At 66.0% G+C, this 15636-nt stretch overlaps 1 long non-coding RNA gene across 1 annotated transcript; it reads left to right on the top strand.

The window, feature by feature from the left end:
• Nucleotides 1-6394, top strand: LOC123640352. Its single transcript, XR_006735956.1, has 3 exons — nt 1-350; nt 789-858; nt 5748-6394. It is a non-coding gene; the product is annotated as an uncharacterized LOC123640352 (long non-coding RNA).
• Nucleotides 6395-15636: the final 9242 nt, after the last annotated feature.

The following is a 15636-nucleotide window of genomic DNA, read 5'->3' as shown; positions in this document are numbered from 1 at the left end:
AACGGAGGCGAAGGCTTTGACGGTCCTTTGCCACGCAGTAAAGTTCTTCCGGGCTCTTCCGCATGTTGGCTGCAGAGCTGGGCGGGTCAGGTGGTCTGCAGGTGCTTGTGAGGGGTCACTCAGAAGCAGAGGGAGGGGCCGCACTGAGCCTCCCCAATCTCAGGGTCCTGAGCTACCAGACCTGCCATGCTGACTCCTTGGTCTCCCTGTGTCTTGCAGAACATGCCACATCCCAGAGTGCCACCAGAGAAAGCGAGAGCCCGTCGTGGGCTTTGGAAAACCCTCCAGAACTTCGAGGCCCAGGGAGCTGGGCAGGGAGGTGCTCACTCCGGTCAGAAGCAGCCCGGGAGGTGGGTGGCCTGGCAGAGAAGGGGCTGTGGACTGGCCTTTCGGGAAACCCCAGCACCAGCCCCGCCCTTGCAGGTCCCACTGGCAGCCAGGCCCACCCTACCCAGGGTGTCCGGTGGGGCAGGGGGGGCACTCAACCTGACCCTCCCCAGGCCCAGGAGCCAGGAGTCAAGCAGAGGATCCCCTGGGGTGTGGCGTGACCAGCACCCACAGCCCTGCCAAGTGATGGGCACACCTGGCCCCCGGCCCACCTCCTCCTTGCTGTCTGATGGGCCGGGGAGGTGCCCTGCATCCAAGGCCTTGAGTGAGGTGCTTGCTGTCACCTGGGTCTTAGGACAGGGCGGGCCAGAGCCAACAGGGTACAAATGAGGGACGTGCACCCCACACGCACCCAAGGGCTCCACCCCAAGACTTCACCGGCATCTCTCTTTTCCTTCCAGGTCTCATCCCCTCTTCTCGGACACTTCCCCAGTTGACACCTGAAGCCTAGGTGACTGTGCCCACCTTCAGGTCAGTGCAGTGATTAGAATGTTGGTGGAATTCGGGGCTACTCAGTCGCATCCCTCCTGGCAACACCCTCCACTGGGCATGCCTGAAACTGGACACACGCACGCACGCAACACGCCCGTGTGCACACAGGCCTGTGGAGGGCCACGGAGCCGGGCCGGTGCTGCTCGCACTCACAGAGGCTCGGCTGGCTCCCAGCCTCTCCCCCAACCCCAGCCGCCTGCTGCAGCCGCAGGATCAGGGTCTGAGAAGCCAGGGCCTTGCCCAGGTCTCACCCCGGGAAGTGCGACTGGAACCATCTTTTGAGCTTCCTCCTGCACGTAAATTGAGTGAAGTTCCTGTTTGCAAAGAGCCGCCCACCTTGAGGGGTCTGAGATGGGAGGGCAAGGGCAGCCTGGGGGACTGGTGACCGCAGGGCCATTTGCAATGTCTTTGAAGACACCTGGGGCTCAGCAGGTGAGAAGGTCCCTGCCCACACCCTGTCCCTCCCGGCTCGTCCGCGCACAGGGGCAGATTGTGGCCGTTTGGATGGTTCTAGCCTGTTGGGAATCAGCGTGGCCGTGGGGGTTGGGGCAGGACTGGCTGTCCCCTGTCCCCGCTGCTGCCGTGGCAGAGGCCAGGCCCAGCTCCCAGGTCTGTGTGGAGGGGACCCAGGATGTACGGACATAGGCAGGAGCAACTGGCGCCTGGGCCCGGGACCCCTCTGCCATCTGGGGCTCGGCCTTGCCCGCCAGACTCTGCAGACGCTGCCCCAGGGCCTTTGTGTCTGCACCCAGGCCGGGCCACCAGCCCGAGCCGAGAGCAGGGTGGGACAGGAGAGGAGAGGAAAGAGACCCCAGGGGACCCAGGAAGGGTGGGACAGGATGGGGTTGGCACGTAACAGGGAAGGAGAAGGACAGAGCATGAGGGCAGAGCAGGGCAGGGTGACCCTAGAAACTGGGGGGCTGTTACGGGAGACCAGTCTGAGGGTGCCGCTGGCCCCAGATGTGTGACGGGGGCTTGGAGGGTGCTGGCCAAGGTGACGGGTTCACAGAGCTGGTGCCTTCCTGGGCACCCACCACCAGCCAGGTCTGCCCATGGCCCGCATCCCTCCTGCACCCAGACCCCAGCATGTGCAATCCCCCCGGTGTCCCACGGGCAGCAGTGGCAGCCACCAGGGGCCACCTGAAACCGAGACCCCACAGTTGTGTCCCTCACACAGGTTTGAGCACAGAATGTGCCCCTGAGTCTCTGATCCTGAAGCCCTGACAGACGTATGCAGGACATAAGGGTGTGTCCTCAGGAACATCACATGGGACCCCAAGGGGCTCCCGGGCCCAGTGGCAGGTGCCTTGTGCAGCGGTTGAAGCTCGGGGTCTGCAGGAAGCGGCCGGATCAGAGGAGGACAGGCCTGGCGGGGAGTGGACCATCCCAGGGCTGAGACCCAGCACGCCATACTCATAATGGGTAGAAGACAAGGCCAGGTGCACACAGTAGGTGCTTACTCAGTGCCAATCAGGTGCCTGAGTAATTGCTACGGTGGCCGCATACCCTCTGTTAGGACCACCCAGAGGCGGGGCTCACCACCTGACGTGTTCTTGCAGTCGGAGACTCGGGGCCATCGTAGCCCAGCTGCCGCCCCATCCCCGTAGCCTCGGAGCAGTGGAGGGCCTTGCGCCACCGGCTTGGACTGGGGGAGCCATCAGAGGTTTTGGGGGACAGTGACTCGCTCAGCAGGACTTGTTTTTAGCTGACTCTAAATGGCCTTCCTGGGGGTCTGCCCAGACATGGCCCAGGACGACGAGGTCCTGGTGTGGCCGCCTCCCTTGGCCTTTCCCCGGCCCTCACCGGGTGGTCAGCCCCTCATGAGGGGACAGCGTCCTCCTGGCCCCGCCTGTGGCATGAGCCCGGGTATCTCACCCTCCCTCAGTGGCCGACAGCAGGAGCCGCAGCCCCTGCCAGCACCACACGGCCGCGCTGAACACCCAGCGCTGGCTGGGTTTCTGAAGGGACTTGTCCCTGCTCCCCCGGGTGCCCCGGGCTCCTGCCCAGAGAAGCGGCCCTGCTCTTCAGGAGCTGGGGCAGGTGTGGGTGTACGGGAACGGTGGCCTGACACCCACGACAGAGCCACGTTGAGAAGCCACCCTGCTGGCTCCGAGACTGCCCGGTGTGTGGCACCACAGCCTAGAGGAGGGACCCGGGGGTACCGAGACGCACCCCGGGCTATGCGGGTGGCAGAGTGGACCTTATCTTTTCACCTGAGGGCAAAGGGGCGTTATCGCCTGGTCCTGGGCGGCCTCCAAGTTCAAGTCGAGGAGTGGCAGAGGTTGGTTCTGATGCTAAGTACCTCGATACCCTTTATTTACCCAGGGAGAAAAAATTAAGGCCTTAAAATGACCTTGCATTTGACCTTTCAGTTCCAGGGAAAGTACAGAAGCTCTGTGACTTCTGATGGGTTACGTCCCCACATACCCGCGGTCAGCTGAAAACCGCGTAAGTGGAAAATGCGTTTAGTGTCCCTGACCTGCCGAGCTCCACGGTTTGGCCTGTGAACAACATGTGCGTTGGCCTACGGCTGGGCAGGCCCGCCTGGCTCAGAGCCTGTTTTGTAAAGCGTGTTCAGTATCCCGTGTCTCTGTGACTGCTGTGCTGAAGTGTAGCCGGTGTCTGCGGAATCCCTATCGCTCCGGCACCGTGGTAAAGTCAGAAAAGCTGAACTGGAACCCAGGCCCCTCCCCACCTCTGAGGAGCAGCCTTGCCCGGGGGAGGGCCTGGAGGGCAAGTGGGGCTGGCGGTCCGGTCACACCCAGGGTGTTGTTGGGGCCACTGCTATGCAGAAGCGACAGAGATGGTGGCATCTGCCCTCGATGCTGCCCCACGTCACAAGGCAACCCCACCCCGTGCGCATGACGTGGCTTCCCCGACTGTGCTCTCTAGGGCCTTGACGCAGTCTCTGCCCGCAGCTGCCGATCCGCCGGGCCCCATCGCTGGCCTGGGCTGAGCCTTCAGGGGTGTGATAGCATCTCCCCCGACAGGGTGGCCCCGCGAGGGCCCCGCTGCTGGCCACAGTCCCACCCCCGGGTCTCAGTCTACTTGTCTGCAACTCCCTCGACCGCAGGCTGGCTCTGCACGGGCCGGGCATGGTGGCCGTGTGGCTGGCCCTTGGCCCCAGAGCGGCCCTGTCTGTCTCTGCCTTGGATTTGGGGCTCTAAATAGGATTTGGTGAAGGAGACCACGGGCAGGGAAGGTCAGCAAGAGTCCACGTGGCCCCCTGGGATCGCGGGTCTGCCGTGGGGCCTGTGGGTGTTCGCCGTGGCCATACTCTGCTCTGGAGAGGCTTCAAGACTGGCAGGGATGTGTGGGGGCAGCAGGGCCTGTGTCCCTTGCCCAGAGGGGACCAGAGAGGGGGACACAGTGTGGAGTGGGCGGTCACTGGGCAGGCGAGCAGGAGGGAGCTTCGGGTCCCAGAGCTTCTCTGGGAAGTGGCTGGTGCTGAGCCTGGCTGGGGTGGGGCTCCAGGAGGGGCCAGGCGGGCAGACCCGCATCAGCAGGGCCCCGAGCGCCGGGCTCTGGGGCGACAGCCGCAGCAGGTTGGGAGTGGCCGTGGCTGCGTGTCCCTGGAGTGAGCCCTCCAGGCATCTCCGTGCTGGCCACCTGGCACCTGTGCCACGTCCTGGCATGGGCCAGCCCCTCGGCCGCCTGTCTGGACCTGGGGCCTGCCCCCTGCAGGTGGGGGGCAGAGGAGGATTTTTAACCCGGAAGGAGCCCAGGCTCTGGGGTCCCGCCCCAGCCCCCCTGCAGCAGACACCACCTCAAGCAGAGACGCCGCCCCTGCTGTAAGGGGGGAGCACACCGGTGCCCAGCAGGCGCCTGATCCCCCAGGACCACCCGGAGCCCTGTGGAGGGGTCGGCGAGGCCTCTGCCAGCCCTGGGCAGCTGGGAGCTTGGGCAGGAGGAAGGTTCCAGAAAGGCCTGCCTGCCTCTCTCTGGGCCTCCACGCAGGCCAGGCGGCTGTTTCCAGAGCGGACATGCCTCCTCCTCCTCCCTGCCCTGCTGCCCGCTGGTCCCCACCCTCCCTCTTCCCTGTGTCTTTGTCTTCCGAGGGCTCCACAAAATGGCCGCCACAGCCCTCCGCCATTTTGTAGCCAAAGTGGGCGCAGCTGGGAGCGCGGAAGGAGGGAGACCACTGCCCACCCGCCCGCCCTGGGCGGCCTGGACGGAGCCCAGCACTGGCCCCCGCCCCAGCCGGGCCTTGGCCATGGCTGCCCTGGGCTTGGCAGCCGCGAGGCCTTGGCAAGGCGGTCGGGGAGTCCCGGCCCCTCACCCAGCCCCGCCCGGCCCCCTCGCCACCCCAAGACGCCCCCCAGAAGCAGGCAGAGATCCTGGGAGTGAACAGAGCCTAGAAGAGCTGTAATCAGAGCCATGCTTATGGAGGGAGTCCTCGGCCATGGCGGGGGCTGGCGTGGACCATTCTAGAAATGACGTTTGCCCAGGTGGAGGTGTGCTCCCCTGACGGTCAGCAGGGGCGGGTGCGTGGGGCCCACGGGGAGGGAAGCGGCTCTGCTGGCCTCCACTCACCCCTGTGCTCCTGACCTGCCTGAGGACCCCGGGGCTCCCAGCCTGCACAGTGTCGGGCACACGGGTCTTGCGGTGCTCAGTCGGGTTTCTGGTCTGGAGATAGGTGCTGCCCAGCCCCAGGGAGCAGGGGTGGGGCTTCCTGGAGGAGGCAGTGCCAGGAGAGTGGGACCGCTCTCCAGCTGAGCTTCCCCGGGCTGGGCCCGCCCAGGTTCCTCAAGACACAAAAGTGGGGCAGCTGTTCCCTCCAGCCCCCTGCACAGCCCTACTGTCCCTGCAGGACCCCGACCCCCAGCCGGAGCCCCTCCCGAGCCTCTGATCTTGTTTTGTGTCCACAGGCTCACTCCTCTGACCTCCCGGCACAGCGGATCAGAAAAGGCACGTTCCAGAGGGCAGGGGGCATGGCTGGACAGTCTCCAGGAAGTGCCCAGCAGCCGCAGGAGGGGACAGCAGCATCAGGGGACAATGGGCTCTGCTACCTGCCAGGCGTTGGCTCCTGTAGTTCCGCGATAGGTCCCTCTAAGGGCAGCAGACCTCCTGGAAGAAGTTTGGAGAAATTTCCTTGTGAAGAAGCAGGCAGTGGCATCTGATAAAAGTATGTGCATTTTATAGGGGTCGATACCGGTTCTCGGGGCAGCATGGGGGGTGCCAGGTGTCCTCCGTGTGGCCATGAGTCAGGTCCTTGCCAGAGGAGACCATGGATAGACCGCAGGGCTCTTCTCCAAACACCCGTGGGCTCCCGGCAAAACGCTGCAGCCTGGGAAATTTGCTGGGCACACCCTTCCCGACTCCTTTCCCTGCGGTTGCCTGACAGAACATTCCGTCACCACAAAGCAAAGTTTGCACAGGCCCTGCCCTCCCTCTGGGGGAACCCAGCCGACGATGGGACGGTGGAATGCCACCTGCCCGCCCAGACCCCAAGCCATCCCACATGCCAGGCCCAGCCCGGAGCCTCCAGGGGACATGGGAGCCCAAGTTCCCAGGCAGGAAAAGCCCTGTTAGGAGGGGCTGCCGCGGGGCAGGGTGCCGGCCAGGGTATTCTTGATGTGGCTGCATCTGGTCACCGCCCCCTACCCGCTGTCCTTTCCTGCCCTCCCTCCCTGTGACCCGGACTACAGATTGAGTGGAGAATATCTTCGGATAAGTACACACCTTTGGGGTTAAAACTGCTGCCTATTGGTTAAACCCCAGACAGATTTGCCCGTGGGAGAAGGGCTGTGCATTCTTGCCTCTCTGCTCTGGGCCCGGGCGCATGTGTTTGCTCAAGCTTGTAGCGGCAGAGAGCAGCTCCAGCTGGCGCTGCCTACCTGGCCTGGCACAGCCCTGGGAGCTGCCTCTGTCCCGCCCCAGTTACGGAGGAGGCAGCTGAGGCCCGGAGGACTGACCTGACCAGGCCTGTTGCTGGTGAAACACAGAGTGGGGTCCGAACTGTGTCCTGGTGACCCCCAGGACCCCCTGCTGTCCCTCAGCCTGTGGCCCCCGTGGACGTGGGCGCATCCGCAGGGCAGGGGCCGTGTCCCGCTGGCCTGGGCTGCTCCCCAGCCGGCTCCAGGCTGCCCGGCGTCTCAGATGCCGTTACTCCCGTGGGCTTGCAGAACCACATCCGTGGGCTGCCACGCTCAGCGCCTGCTGGGTCTGGTGCTTCAGGTGCAGGAGTGTGGCCGCAGCACGACAGGCCTGGCCGCCTCCCCCCGAGAGCTCAGTGGCTGTGAGGGAACAGGGAGCAGCCGGCCAGATGGGGCGCAGACTCCAGAGGGTGGAGACCCTGACCCGGAGCACACGGCGCCTGTCTCGGGGGCCAGAGCTGGGATTTGGGGCCCCGGATGGGCCTAAAAGGAAGGCAGGCTTCCGGCCTGGGGGCCCAGCCGTGGTGCGGCCTGGGGGCCCAGCCGTGGTGCGGCCTGGGGGCCCAGCCGTGGTGCGGCCTGGGGGCCCAGCCGTGGTGCGGCCTGGGGGCCCAGCCGTGGTGCGGCCTGGGGGCCCAGCCGTGGTGCGGCCTGGGGCCTCGGAAAGGGCCAGAGCCCTGGGCCAGCCTGTCTCGACTTAAATTTGATATTTTTAGATCACGGATCATTTTGCATTAATTTTTATCTTTTTGAACTCAGTGAGGTGCTAGTTGTGCTGATGACGGAGGTGTTGGTCCCTTAACATGCCTCACGCACCTCCGCGCTGGTCCGGCCCGCCCGGCACACCGTGGCTGCGGCCTCTCCCCGGTGCCCTGCCCTGAGCGGCGTCGGCCGCAGGCTGCCCGCGCCCGTCCTTAGCTTTATGGGCCGCGTTCGCAGGGAGACCCGCCTCCGCCCGGGTCCCCAGATGCCACCCCTCCACGTTCCGCAGACTGCATTGTTGGCACGGCTTGCTGAGCAGAGACACTGGCTGCTTTATGGGGAGAAACCCAATCAGGGTGGCTGGGCGGGGGGCATCTGCGGGGGCGGGGTGCGGCTCCCGGTGGCCCCGAGCCAAGCCTGAGGTGACTTCGGGGTGATACCGTCTGTCTGCCTCGCTCGCTCGCTCCAGACATCCGCCTGGCCCTGAAAGGGCCACCTGGCCACCACAGCCTCCCACACACCTGTCCCGGCCAGCCTGGCTCCTCCCCCGCCGGGGCCTGCCCGGCACCCTGCCCACAGACAGACACCACCGAGCCAGGCCCGGGAGGTGGCAGCTGGCAGATGGCAGGGCGTCTGCCGACTGCTCAGTCCCCGGCAACTCCGCTCAGGGAGCGCCGCCCGCCCCGGCCACCCGGCCCTCATCCAGGCTGGCTGGGAAGGGTCCCTTTGGTCTGTCTCAGGACGACCCCCCTGCTGTCCCTGAGGCCTGTGGACACTCCCAGGCTGTAGGGCAGGTGGGCCTGGCAGATCGTACCCCCTCAACGCCCCCCAACGCACGGAATTAGTGCCCGGCCCTGCCAGCCCAGAAGAGGCTCCACAAATGGGTCACAGACCCAGAAATGACCGTCTTGCTCCCCCATCCGCCCAAGCCTGCCTTAGTCCCCCCTTGGTGGGGGTGGAGTCCGCTGGGGTTCCAGTATCTGTGTCTTGGTCACCAGAGCACAGCAGGGCTGGGAGGGTGAGTGGCGTGTGTCCGGGCACTGTCACGGCCAGCCTCGCCGCCCACCGCAGGTCTCAGTGGTCAGACGTGAGTCCCGGAGCCGCGGGGGCAGAGCCCGGGATCCGCAGGGCCCTCTCGGGAAGGGAGTGGTAGTAAGTGGGGCAGCACTGCCTGGCAGACGGGTTGGGAGGAGAGGCCTGCCCGGGGCATTTTGCTGCTACAAGAGTCTAGAATGGGGAGCCAGACCATAGAGAGGGGTCAGCGCAGGTGACGGATGGTCCGGCCAGCTGGGGGCGTGGGCGGGGCGGGCGCTCAGGGAGCGGGGAGGCCCCCGCACAGCCTGGTGGGCCAGCTCTGGCCCCACTAGTGGATGGGGGTGCTGAGGCTCCGGGTCGCACAGTGCAGGCTGCAGGGAACCTGAGTGGGTCTGGCTCCTGCCCCCACCGTGTGCTCCTCTTACACGTCTGCCCACGTCCCTTCCTGCCTAGGTTTGTCTCACCGGCCTTGCCACCGTCGTGTGGAACCTATGAGGGCACTTGGCCAGGAGAGGCTGGGGTGAGGTGGGCTTCCGATTTGCTCAGCAAACCCTTGCTGGGGCTCCAGCCTCAACCTGGGTCCTGGGAGCCCCTTCCCAGGGTTCCTGCTCCGGGGAGGGTCCCCAGCCTCGCTTGCCCTGGGTCCCGGGGAAGCAGCGGCCTCTTGGGAGCCTCAGAGTCGTCCTCTGTTTGGGAGGGCAGCACCAGTCTGTCCCTTCCCCCATGTCTCCACCCTCCTCTGGGCCCTAGAGCATCCGGGCAGCAGCCTGGCAGGGCACTGGCCACCCGGCACGGGAACACAGCCATCCCGACCAGTGGAGGACGAAGCTTGGGTCTTGGCCATCGCTGACCTGGCATTGTCCAGCACAGGGCTGGCCGCGGAGGCTGTGCCATCCAGGTCGTGCAAGGGGTGTGCCGCCAGGCGAGAGTCGCTGCACTGGAGGGCGGGCAGCGGCAGGGTGGCCAGGGAGGCCTGGGACGGGCACAGAGGGGTCAGGCTGGGTAAGGCTGCATCTCTTCCAAAGCTGACGCTTGTCACTTTTGTTTCTAAAAACCAAACAGGTCAAGAAGTGGTACTGACGTGGGAGCTCCTGCCACCGGCCGTCCTCGGGTGAGCGGGGCTCCCCGTCCTCGCTGGGAAGTAGGGAGCTATGGGAGGCTCTATGGTGGGGAGGGCCATCGTCAGAGCTGGGTCCCTCCTGGTCCTCTCCAGGCCCCATCTCCTTAGACAGGGGCTGGTGGTGCCACTGCCAAGGCTTTGCCCCAGCTGTCCCCTTCCCTGAAACCATGTCTCCTCTTCCTGCCCTCTTCTGGCAAACTTCCCCAGTCGGCCCACCATGGGCTTGTGACCTGGTGACCTTTGACCATGGTGGTCTCCCCACACAGACTGGACATGGCCCGAAGGAGCCGCGGCTCATTGCAGAGCGCGAGGGAGGAAGAGGCGCACTCAGCCTTGTCCTCACCCTGTGAGGGTGTGCTGTCCCCACGTTCATGGTCGTGTGCACCGGCGTGTCCCACCGGGTGCACCCCAGCCCACAGCCTCCCCAGGCGCTTCCAAGGAGTATAGCTGGGACAGCCCCTGGGCCCTGCGTGTCCCTCGAGGGTCTGCGGTTCCGCCCCAGCCGTCCTTCCTGGGAGCCAGCTTCCCTCCAAGATGGAAAGAACCACGTCCCTGGTCCTCCCCTGTGGTGTGGTCGGCTCCGGCACGGCCGGGCAGCACTGGGGCCGCGGGAGGGAGCCCTGCCTGTCCTGCTGCTTGGCTAGTCTCGGGGCTGTGTGCCCTGCTCGTGGTGGCACCGAGGGGGCAGAGGCTGCGCTGTCCAAAGCAGGGGCGCGGCCGGGAGGATGCTCACAGCACCCTGACACGTGTTGGCCTTGGACAGAGGACGGCTTCCCCCCAGCGTCTGCAGCGCAGGAGTCCCTTGGGGACGTTTCGGCCACTCCTGTCCGGATGGGAGTGAGCCAGTTACGTGCGACAGTTTCCCAAAAGGCCACCTAGGGCTCCTCCCTTCCTCCCTCCTCTGTCTTCCTCTCGCCCTCTCTGGCTGGGGGCTTCCTGCTGCCCAGCCTGCCGGTCCCCGTGCCCTGGCACCCGCTGGCCTGGCCGGGCGCCCAGCCCCCTCCTCAGCTCTCCTTCCTTCCCCTCCAGGAGCCTCTGGAAGCCGTGGAGTCCCAGCTCGACGCCAAGACTGGCCGCCCTTTGGGGTGAGGTAGTAGGTTGTATAGTTTGGGGCTCTGCCCTGCTATGGGATAACTATACAATCTACTGTCTTTCCTGAAGTGGCTGTAATACCTGCGGTGGATGCAGTGTCGGGACCCTGGCCTCAGGGGGTGGCGCGGTGGCGGTTGCAGGGGCAGCCCTGGCGGGAGTGGGGGACAGCGGGTACCGTACAGGAAGAAGCCTGACAGGCCAGACTCCATTTGCATTGGGACCTCTCTGGGCCTCAGTTTCCTCATCTGTAAAATGGGGCAGGTGAGGATCGAGGAAGATGCAGTGTGATGCGTCCGGGGCAGAGCAGGGCACAGAGTTGACCCTCTCCCCATGCGGTGCTGACCACAGGTTGCCCGCGCGGCTGTTTATGCGGCCCTGTCCCCTGCCCAGCGTTAGGCCCAGCCCACGGGCAGCCCGGGCAGGAGTCTGGACTGCACCCTCAGCTGCGCTTGGCACCAAGAAGGAGCCCCAGGGCCCGGGGTGGCTGAGACTTTGGGAGGTCGCAGGGCAGTGTCGGCCTTGCCTGCCACCCCCACTGCCCAGTGTGTGCCCGGCCTGCCCAGCTCAGGCCTGCGGCCAGTGGCGGCACCTCCGGCCAGGGAAGGAGGGGAGGCCCAGGCCCCTTCCCCACCCGGGAGCGGGGAGAGCAGCTCTGGGCAGAGCTGGGGCACGTCAGGGACACGGGCTGAAGGGAGGTGGCCGGGGCACCGTCCCCACTCTCCCCTGCCCCACGCCTGCCCAGCCCTGCGCGCCAGTGCAGAGGGCGGCTGGGCAGGGGCTGGCGCCGGGCGGGGCGGCGGGGCTTCCCGCACCAAGGCCGGGCCCGGCGGGGTGAGGTAGTAGGTTGTGTGGTTTCAGGGCAGTGATGTTGCCCCTCAGAAGATAACTATACAACCTACTGCCTTCCCTGAGGCGCCCAGAGGCACGACCCCCGGGAGGCCGCCGCCCGCAGGCTGCAGGCAGGGCGCCGGGCAGAGCTGTTCTCACGAGAGTTTGGAATTGGCCCCGCGTGGCCACGCCTGGGTGGAGCAGCACCCCCTGCCCCGACAGCCATCTGTGCCCGTCCTGCACCGCCGCCCCCTCTGAGCCCGGCCTGCCTGCCACGCCGGGCCAGGGAGGTGCTCAGAGGAGGGGCAGGGAGGGCTTTCTACAGCAGGGGCCATCTGAGCTGGGTCTTGACAGCTGCGTAAGAGTTTGCAGCTGGAGACCATTGCAGTGCCCGTCTTCCTCTCCCCCATTGTCCTCTGGGGCCAGGGTGGGTGACACAGGCACCATCCACCTCCCCTTGTTCACCTCATAGTCAGCGGTCAAGTCTGGCCATGTCTGTCCCCTGAACATCATTTCTTTCCTTCCACACCCCCACTGCCAGGCCTCTGCCCCCTCCCACTGTGCTCACCCTCCCTGGGACTCGCCTCTGCCCATCAGGGGTCCGAACGCACCGCACTCCCTGCCCCCAGCGCAGCCGGGGCGCTGCCTGCGGCCACCACAGCCCCGCCTGTGTCCCAGCAGACGGTGGACGCTCCGGTCAGTCAGCCTTTGCCTTCCGGCACCTGCACTGTGTCGCGGGAACCGGGTCAAGGCCTGGGCGGGGAGGCCGCGGGCTCTGCAGGCTGGAGACCCTCTGAGACTCACTCCCACCCATGGACTTCGAGCTCCCCCGGCAGGCTGGGTCCCCAGTCAGAGACGTGGGTGAGGGTCCTGGAGGACGACCAGCTCACGTGCGGCAGGAGAGCGGGGCACTAGGGGCCTTCGGGTGGCATCTCGCCTGGATGGATGTCTTCACCCCACCCCGGTCATAACGTAGCTGGTGACTTTGTGACGGAGGAAGAGCCGGGAAGGCCAGGTGCTGGCCAGAAGTCGCCCTGGGCCTGCTCTGGGAGGGAGCGCCTCCTTCAGCGCCCGTCACCCGCCCTCCCCGGCCGCCCCCACCGTGTGACGGTGCGTTTCCCGACGGCGACACCGTGTGGCAGCAGGAGGCAGTGCGCCAAGCGTGCCAGCCCGCCTGGACACCTGCACCCCACCAAGGCTGGGAAGCGGGTGCCCCTTCTGGGCTGTGGGGGGGTGGTTCAGGCACCGCTCAGGGGAGGCCCCAGGGCTGTCCTGCTCCTCTGGCGTGTGGGGCCTGCGCCGCAGTCTAGTGGTCCCTGAGCAGCGTGTGCCTCGAACCCGCTCCACGCCCTGTGCCCAGCCCAGCGACGCTCCAGATCTGCCGGGCCGTCGTCCTGAGTCACAGGCAGGCACTGAGCCCCAGGTGCCATGCCTGGCAGCACTGCTGCCGCCTCACCACGGGTACCCAGCGACCAGAGGGGCGAGCCGGAGGGAGCTGCCACGTGCCCAGCAGAGCTGAATTCAGACCCACACCTGTGTCCAGGCACTGCCCGCCAGCCTGCGGGAAGAGACGCCATCCTGAGCCTGGAGGACCGGGCCAGGGGGACTGGGCTATCTGGAGGCACAGGGTGGCCCCAGTCAGAGGAGGTGGCCCGGTGGAGGCCCACAGCACGGGAGGTGGGGCTGGCTCTAGGGCTGAGTGCAGGGCCTGGGTCTCACTCGAGCTGTCATGCCCATGGTCCCCGGCACAGACTTATGGCCTCCCAGGGTCTGTTGCCTCCTGAAACAGGCAAGGTCTGAGGGGTCAGGGCAGGCCATGGGGCCTGGGGGTGTCCCTGTGCCAGCGTGGTGACATGGCTGGTCACTTCCCCATTCTGAGCTCGGGCTTTTTATCTCTAGAGTGGGGAGAGGGTGGTACCGGCCAGGTTATATGTGTCAGACCTGGACAAGTGGAAGGCTGAGATGGACCAGGGAGGGGAGGGCCTTCAGGTCTGGCTTGCTCAAGGGGCAACTCTTAGCACAGCCTCAGCTATTGCCAAGCCTGAGGGCAATGGAGCTGCCAGGTACCCCACGGCTGCCCTTGGGGGGAGGGGTAATGGCAGTGCAGCAAGGATCAGGTAGAGTTTTGGGGTCCCTTCCCCATGTGGTCAAGGAATTGGGCTGGGCTCAGGATCTTTCCGGGAACCTCGGCCTCCTGCCTTGCCCTGATGGTCCACCTTGGCAGGAGAAGAGTGGCCGCCCGGACACCCCAGTCTGACCTCCTTGGAAGGGACTCTCCCCTCAGACTTGATCTGGGCTGTCCCTTGTGGGCCTGGACCCCACTCTGGGCCCTCTTCCCAAATCCTGGCATCCGGGCCCTGCCTCCAGCTGAGCCCCAGGCAGGCAGTGCGCCAGCCAGCCGTGATAAGAAGTGTGGACCCTCCTGTGGTGTCTGGAAGTAAAACAGAAGGGCGACCTCACCCCTCCCTCCCCTCCCTTCCCCAGTGTCCCTCCCCCCTCACCCTTCATCGCTCAAGCCCTTCCCGCCCTCCTGCTCCCTCAGCCTCCAGTCTCCTGCTCACTTCCTGGGTCAGCCTGCACAGGTCCGGGAGCCTGGCAAGAGCTGGGCCGGTGCAAGGATGCTCCATCGCACCACGTGGCCAGAGCAGCTGGCCTGGGGGGCTGGGTGTGGTGGGTGAGGCAAGGGTGCGAAGGCCAGGAGAGAAGGCCAGGCTGGGAGGGGAGGTGGGAGGAGCCAGTGTAGGCCATGGGAGGGAGGGGCCCGGGGGACGGCGGTGAGCCACATCTGGCCCCAGACCTGGGGATCAGGGTGGTTTCCTGGATGAATTGTCCTGAGCTGATGCCCACAGTGTCCTTTTGGAGTCACTGCAGTGAGCCATTGAAGGCTCTGACAAGGCCTGCAGGGAGGAAACAGGCCCGTGTGACTTGGTTTACCCAGTTTCCCAGGTAGGTCCAACTGCACCAGCTCTGGCTTTTCCAGTCATTCCAGTGGCAGTCCCATGGGACAGGAGCTGTCCCAGGGGCTTCAGGCCAGCCTGGCCTGGCAGTTCTGTGCTGGCTGCCACGAGGAGAGAGGGTCCGTGGAGGTGTAGAACCCTGAGAGAGTGGTCACCAGTTCTCAGGCCAAAGTGGACGTGCCCAGACCACAGTGGTGACCAGTGAGTGTTGGAGGTGTTGGGCTGAGAAACTGTTGGGAGGGGACATCAGTGGGACCTGGGGACCAGCTAGGGCAGAGGCCCAGGTCACCCTGAGTTGATAGGTGGATGGGACAGAAGAGCCAGGCCGGGAACAGGTCCCTAGCAGGCGAGGTTAGGATCCACCATGGTGCGGTGCCCCAGGGATGGACCTTGCGGGCTGGGGGTGAGGCCTTTGCTGCCTGGGGAGCTGGGGCCGCCCTGAAGGGAGCCAGACTGCTGTGCCCCTCCTTGCCCACCCTGCCATCGGGGCATCCACAGAGACCCCTGCTTGCCTACCCACTGTGCCGCGGGAATCAGCTGGCTCAGGAGCAGCCGTGGGACAGCAGCAGGGTGCCTGGGGACCCCCTGGCCCAGCCAGGTGCCAGGACAGAGCTGGGCAGTACACTGTGACATTCCAAGAAGGCCGGAAGCGGGCTCGGGGCTGGGAACCCCGCACAGGATCCAATATGCAATTCTTGGTGCGTCTGCTCTAGGCAAAGCCCTCGGCCACTGTGGAGTCCCCTCCCGGGCCAGCGGGGCCTTGGGCCTGGGCGGGGCCCGATCCTGGTGTGAAACCCAACAGCATCTGGGCCTCAGTGTGGCTGGGGCAGGCAGACCAGACCCCTGGTCGGGGGCTGCATTCTGTCCCGGACCAGCAAGCCCAGCTGTGGCTTCAGGCCTTGCAGGGCCAGCCAGAGGTCCCCACATCCCCTAAGCCCGGCCACCTGGACACAGGCACCGGACAGGCATCAGGGGCCCTGGCCTCTGCCCCTCGTCCGGGCCCCGCCTCCCTGAGCCCTCACCCTCCTGGGCCTGCAGTTTGCAACGCACGCGGGGTGGCCCGGGACGGGCGGCCCAGGACGCGGCGGGCCTGGCTTGACCACCAGGTGGCGCCCGCGCCCAGCGAATCGTGCGGCGGTGGGGCCGG

Source organism: Lemur catta, chromosome 6 (assembly GCF_020740605.2).
Source record: "Lemur catta isolate mLemCat1 chromosome 6, mLemCat1.pri, whole genome shotgun sequence".
Classification (NCBI taxonomy): Eukaryota; Metazoa; Chordata; class Mammalia; order Primates; family Lemuridae; genus Lemur; species Lemur catta.
This window is presented reverse-complemented; position numbering and strand designations above follow the sequence as displayed.